General features: G+C 36.4%; 1 pseudogene; it reads left to right on the top strand.

The window, feature by feature from the left end:
• The first annotated feature begins 935 nt into the window (after positions 1-935).
• LOC128126934 (NADH--cytochrome b5 reductase 1-like) lies at positions 936-6635 on the top strand (annotated as a pseudogene).
• The last annotated feature ends 648 nt before the right edge of the window (positions 6636-7283 follow it).

Here is a 7283-nt window from a genome sequence, read left to right as displayed (position 1 = left end):
CCCCGCCTCTTTCTTTGTTTTCTGACACAGGGCAAAAGACTGGTCTGTACCAGCTTCTTTCCTTCTTGCTTCCTCGTTCATTAGGGCATATGTGACCATCTCCATTGTCACTTTACCACCGGGGGCAGAATTGCTGAGAGTCACAACAAGCGTCTCCCAATTATCTGGTAGAGAACTCAAGAGCAATATGGCTTGTTCCTCGTCTTTGAGAACCCAATCAGCAACACCGAGCTGGTTTACGAGATCCTGGAACTGACTCGTATGATCGGTTATGGACATACCACTTCGTAACTTGTGGTTTACAAGGCGCCTCATCAGCAAGGTCTTGTTGTGTGCCGTCTTTGCTTGATACATATTCTCGAGCTTCTCCCAAAGTTTGTACGCGTCCGTCTCTTGAGAGACATGGTGAAAAACATTGTGGTCGATCCACTGTCGAATTTGTGCCACCGTTTTCCTGTTCTCGTCCAAACTTCGTCTGTCTTCGTGTCGGGTTTGACGCCTTGCTTTTCTATAGACTCTGCTAAATCTTTCAGATTAAGCAAATCTTCCATCCTTGGCTTCCACATGTTGTAATTTGTGGGCGTAAGTCGAACCATCGTAATCGTACTTGTAGATTCCATCGAAAATAATTGCAAATTTATTTTACAAATATTTCAAGGAAAAATTAGATAAAACCAAGCTCTCGGTTGGATTCGGAAGCGTCAAAAATGGTGGGGTAGAGTTTTTCGGGGTCAAAATATACTTTCTTGAAAAGTTATGTGCTAATTTGTAACTTTTCGGAACTATAGGGGCTAAACTATAATTTTTGGAACTTACAGGGGCCCATCTGAAATGTTTCTGCCAACCAGGGACTTTTCTGAAACTTTTTAGAACTCTAGGGACCAAAACAGTTATTTTCAGAACAACAGGGACCGAGCTGCAGTTTTTCAGAAATAATGGGACCTTTCTGCAATTTTCTGAAACTTCAGGGGCTAAAATGCAACTTTTCTGAAAGGCTGGTCAATGCTGACGTCACTGATGATGTCACTCTTTCTTCTCCGGCAGTCTTCTCCGGCCACCTGGTTTTTCCGGCAGTTTTGACCAATCTTTGACCGGTGTTTTGGAGGTCTTCCCGTGATCAAAAAATTTCGAAAAATATATTTTCGGAATCCTTGAAACGAGACCTTTCTAATGGTGTACCCAGAAATCAATTTTGAGACAAAAAAATTTTGACAAAAAAAACAGAGAAATTCATGAAAAATTCCCTGGACACCAAACGGGGCTCTGATACCAGTTGTTGGGGTTGGAAAACTCTTCTATTAAACACTAAAATAGAATTACAATAGGAGGAGCAACTCTCACACTCAACTATTACAAAAAACCATCCCTCTCACTAACACTCTCACTCTAAGTGTTATACTATCTGTTTCTCTGTGTTTGGGATGCTTACAACTAAAGATGAAACCTCTATTTATACCCATGACAGCCACCATTTGTGTAACCTTCATTAATTGTGTTCATCATAGGGTAGGAAGAAAAACTTGTCACCGTAGGTTTCATTTTGTCAACAAAGATGGCTACTGTAGCTTTGGAGACTTTGGAGGCTGGAACACAACAAAACTAGCTCTCACTGAAGTAAGCCCCTAATGAGCCTTCAGACTAGGGGGTACTATATAAGATCAATTGCCATAAAATTGTCCTTAGAATTTCTCTCACAACTAATTCTTATGTTTATGCTCTTTAAGAAAAAATACTTTATACACCACACACTAAAAACATTCTCTTAAAGCATGAATGCACCTTAGAATGTTCACAACTGCTGGTCTAAATGGCAAAAGAGTTGGAGTCAATTTGTGACCTCTGAAACTCGGCCAAAGTTTTAATAGACTCTATGGGGTGTTTTACATCAAGCGAACACAAGCCAGCTGTCTTATGGGAAGATTGGGTTAAATTTCCATTACATGGGCTTCATAAAAAATTCATGAGCAACATTGTTGTTATCTTAAAAATTAATAAAGTCGTCTAACTTGAACACTCATTGTGAGCAACGCCTATATAACCATATCAAATTGATTTTGGGATAAATTTTAAAGTTTGTAACCTGCACAACTATATTGAATAAAAGTTCCTCTTAATACGCTTCCTACATGGTGGTAGTCTAAACTACCAAATTCTCAAAATTTTCATAGATATATCATAAGATTTCATCATTGTTTCCATTATGTATATTTTGTTTCTTTGAAATTCTAAGACCTTCTTTCCCCCACTACTAGAAAAAAGGCCTTTTACGACGCGCAAAACACGACGCTCTTTGATTTATGTTACGCATTAGAGAGCGACATTAAAAAAGTGTCATCTCTTCAAAAATTTTAAGGATCTAGGTCGCGCATTACTGAGTGCCCTTAAATTAGTGTCTCATGTAAAAATATTAAAAACACGGAGGGCACCTATAATAAAACGGGCGTCCTCTACAAATGTCGCTTTATAATTTTAATAAACGCGCGTTTCTGGGACTCCTTGATAGGTAAGGGGGGAAACTAAATCCCCTAAAATTTTGAACACCCGCTTCCTCTTCCTCTCTACTCTCTACACCCGCCAAAATCGACTTCATTCTCTCCCTTCCTTCTCTCTGCAAACCCCTTCCTCTCCGATCGACTTTCACTTCCTTCTATGTGCAAACCCTAATCGAACATAACGCATTTGCAATAGTACTATGTTCATGTCAATAATACCTCCGGTAGTTCCCGTGCTTCTGGCTCCGACGACTTTTATCAGGTTTTTGGTCTAACGTCTTCTAATACTTCATTTGAAATTGAAAATTGACATTCCCCTCTTGTAGTAATCCCTTAATACTTCATGAATAAAATTCATTTGTTGTAGTAATGGCCCATTTGGACTTATTCGTGCATCTATTGCCAGTTCTTCAAAAAGAACAAAGTCCTCGTCCTGTCCGGAAGCAATAAACAAACAATAACCTTTCTTCTTCCTTCTCGTTATGTGTTGTTTCGTCTGGATGTCTAGTTAATTCTAATTATTAAGGTTTCCATTTTTTCTCTCCGGTATCTTTATTTGCTCTTATTTTCAACACATTGCACAGTATGCTCTTATATGTTGGCCTCGTTCTGTATTGTTGGTTTCCCCTCTACCTTCACTACTCCCTGCCCTGCCATAACTAAGAAGAGGATTATCATTTTTCCATTTTGGATCATGTTGGATTTGTTCAATGTTGGCTTCGCCAGTTTTAATTTAGACATGTCGTGTTGTTTGGGTTTGAAGGTCTAAAGACTCGTTTTAGTTACCCACAAGGAATCAAGCTTCTCGTTGTCGGTTTGCAGTTCATACGATCTCTGTCTCCAACTTCGTATTTAGCCCTCCTTAATTTTGATGGGTTTCTTTCAATTTTATGGATTTAGTACTCGTTATTCATGGCAGCAAGAATAATTCTCTAAGCATTTCATGGTGTACAGTCCACATGTTTGTAAAAATGTCTCTTACATCTTATTGTTACTCGCCCAAAGAATTGAACTTATCTAGCTTAAAGGTTTAATTTCATATACTTAGATATGAATGCTTGTTATATCAAGGGAATTAGTAATCATCATCCACGTTAGATAGATTAATTCCGCATGTTTTTCATGGTGCACACCACCTGTTTGTAAAAATGCCTCTAACAACTTATTTATATTAAATGATTGATTTCTGATACACATTCTCAATCCTTTCAGCGCCATCTTTATTGGTTTCAGGTTATGTGAAAATGTTGAAGCCATAGGTTTGAAGAGCTCGTTCTACACAAAAAATTCTCAATCATGTTCAATTCCTTCAACAGGTGTTAGTGCATACTCTCCATGCCCAAAATGCTCAAAAAATACATACATACATATATCTATATATATATATCATTATATATAAAAAGCTTCTATCATAAGATCTCTCCATTTGAAATGAGTGGCTTAATGAGACTGCCATGTCACTATAAGCCACATAAATCAAAATCCAATGACAAGTAATGAAGGAGGTCTACTTGGATCCTACTATATGCCCCAATAGCACACCATATCAGCAGAGGCTGCTCCAAATGATATCCACATAAGCTAAAGACCCGTGCAAAAAGACCCGATCCTACTATCCCAGACAGATGGCATGATATATCAGAAAAAGAGCGAGTCTCGTGTATAAAAGGAGTGGCCAATACTACTCTGATCAGGTAATGTTTTTAACATTCAGTGCAACCCCTTTTGGGTCAAAGAAATTTAGAGAAAGAAGGGCCAATACTACTCTAATCAGGTAACGTTTTTAACAATTTCTTTGTTCTAATTTTTACTAATATTGTCTCTGTTGGTAACACCCTCTCTTTAGCCTCAATTGAAAAACACATAACCACCAACTTATCATCCCTAATATAGATTTTTCTTTCATATTTAATAGATTATTTCATACTTAAAGGAGATACAAGGTAGCTAATGTGTATCTTTGAAAAGCTTCTTGAAGTTGATTTCCTTATATTAGTTATTTTCATATTTACTTTTTTGATAAACACTATTTTTTAGCCATACTTAAAATTTTTGAATGAAAGCCCAACACTTAGCAATTACCCTTTTAATCTTTATCTATCACTGTTTTTTTATTTTTATTTATTTTTATTTTGTTCTTTCATCAGGTACCCTTTTAATATTTATATATCACTGTATGGGTTTTTTTTGTTCTTCAATTGCATACTAGAAAATTTGATTTGATTACTCAATAGTTCCAGTTGAGAATCAGGTTCATATGTAATCCATGTTAAAAATTTGATTTCTTATTATAATTCTTTCTTTTATTTAGTCGTATAATCTTCCCTTAATTTTCCACTTACGAGAAAAAGATGAAGATAAGTTATGCACTCCAACTGCCTGACAATATGTCTGAAAGAAGAGCCAACTCACTGCCATTATTTCTATGTGTCAATATCAGACTACTCAAGCAACTTATGAGTATAGAAAGCATCACAAGAAAATCAGATCAGACTACAACTACACAAACACTTACATAGGATGCCACCTGTGCCTCCTACAAAATTTCATATTCCAACCTGACTTCATTTCGTTATTTTTAAAAGGGGGAAGAGGTCACAGACACATAAAAAGCAAAACACTGAAGCAACTGGATTCACATATTGAGAGCATACACTCACCTTTAGTTTCTGATTTCTCCTTTTAAGCACCTGACCATATTCAAGACTTCAATCTGTTCACGCCCCTATTTAGTTGTTTCACGGCTTCACCATAGTAGTCATGTCTACAATTTTTCACCTGATCAAAGCCCAAAATAGCACAGCTGACGTTGCACAACATACAAAGGCCATGCCCAATTCATATGGACTTCACTTTTGAAAGGGTGGCTATCCACACCTACAACCTGTCTACAAAATCAGATGTTCACATGTTTATTTCACCATATCATCAAGCAAACTACACGTTAACAACTTATCTGCCTCTAATACATGCCATCTCTTCCTGCCCCTATCGTTATACATATATTGAGAGCTACAGAAACTTCTAGTAGAGTACAACGGTTCAAAACATTTTCCTCATTTCTTGATGGTGAAAATGGTCCAGAAGCAGTAAGCACATCCAAATTTGCCAAGTTTAGTGGTCTTTTAACTCTTATGATCTTATGAACATGGACACTTATAAAAACACATTATTTTAGTTGATTAATTATAGCTATTTTCATTTCAGGCTTTTCGCATACCCTTAGGAGCTGTTGGATGTTACAGTTGCCAAATTTACCCCTGTGAATACAGATGGTGAATCTGGTGAACCAACGTACATTATATCAAATCGATCAGTTGAAAGTAAGCGAACTTTATATACTTCTTTGATAGTAACTTTTTGTGTAAAAAGCTTGTCATCAAGAAGTTGCAACTCTGATAATCAAATTCACGACAAAAATGAGAGAAGATAGGAACAACTTTTGATTCTAATTTGTACTACACATTAAGAAAATGCTAATTTCCATGACACACACAAAAACAAAAACAAGTAGTTCCCATCTTCTCTAAGAGGAGTCATCTACTTTTGGAATTTTAGATTAATGAATTTGTATTTTTTGCAAAGTATTAAATTAAGGATAATTTAAATAATTTGATGAGGGATTAATTACACTTACAGGAAGAACTGGAGGGACTTACTTCTAATTACCCTAATCGCTTCAAAGTTTACTATGTATTGAATCCGGTAGGTATTATTCTTAGTAACAAAAAGCCTATGATAAACAAATAAATGATAGTAGGTTGCTGTTTGTTGCATTGAATTAAACCTAATATTTTTTGGGTTTATTATAAAATATAAATTAAAATAAAGGGCCTGGTTTTGTATTTGTGAAGCCACCGGAAGGATGGACAAGTGGCGTTGGGTTTGTATGAAAAAAAAAATGATCCAAGACCATTTACCTGCACCTTCATCTGATATCAAGGTATCTTATTCTAATTCAACTCCTTTCATTCAAATATGTTTTGAAATATTTATTCAACAGTGGTAAAAAAGGCTAAAATACGTATTATGTGTTTGTTGTGTGAACAGATTTTACGATGTGGGCCACCACCAACGAACAAGGCGATGGCTGCTCATCTTGAAGCTTTGGGACATGAATCAGATATGCTATTCCAATTTTAAATTCAAAACCTCCTATTCAGAATTTGAGATTTGAGATTTTGTTTGTTGTATTTGGGATTTTGTTAGCCAGAAGCGTGATGTTAGTTATGTGATGAATTCAAACTAATCTTATTTGTAAGTAAGTTTATTTATTTGTTTTGGACTTGAGCTTAAAATATTCTAAATTACATTTTACAGGAGTACGCATGTTGCCAGCTGGAAGCGGTATGGGTGTTATGTGTGGGATGACTAGAGGCATCAAGATGGCAAGACCCCCCTCTTCCTCCATCATGAATTCCACCACTGGTTTGTTGACTTCCAGTACACCAACACCAACACCTGCTCAAGGAAACTCCATGTTGAGATCACGTGAGGCTATGCATATGATTCGGGTGAGTTTCAGTTTATGTTATCTTTCACTTTACGTTTTATTATTTTTCACTTTTGAATTTGCATTTGAGTTTCAGTTTGCATTCGTGTTTCAGTTTCCTTCTTTCAGCAACCTTCCAAAATCCCTTCAGCCAAATAAAGAACAACAAGAAGCTTTACGCCCTTGGTTTATGAAGTGTTTTGGTAGGATGGGATTGTGTAAGGAATTGAATCGTTCATTCCCCACAAACAAGTTCTGCAAGGTAAACTACCAAGTTTAAATGAGTCATTTTCTGTTGT

The sequence above is a fragment of the Lactuca sativa genome, chromosome 1, assembly GCF_002870075.4.
Source record: "Lactuca sativa cultivar Salinas chromosome 1, Lsat_Salinas_v11, whole genome shotgun sequence".
NCBI classification, from domain to species: domain Eukaryota; kingdom Viridiplantae; phylum Streptophyta; class Magnoliopsida; order Asterales; family Asteraceae; genus Lactuca; species Lactuca sativa.
This window is presented reverse-complemented; position numbering and strand designations above follow the sequence as displayed.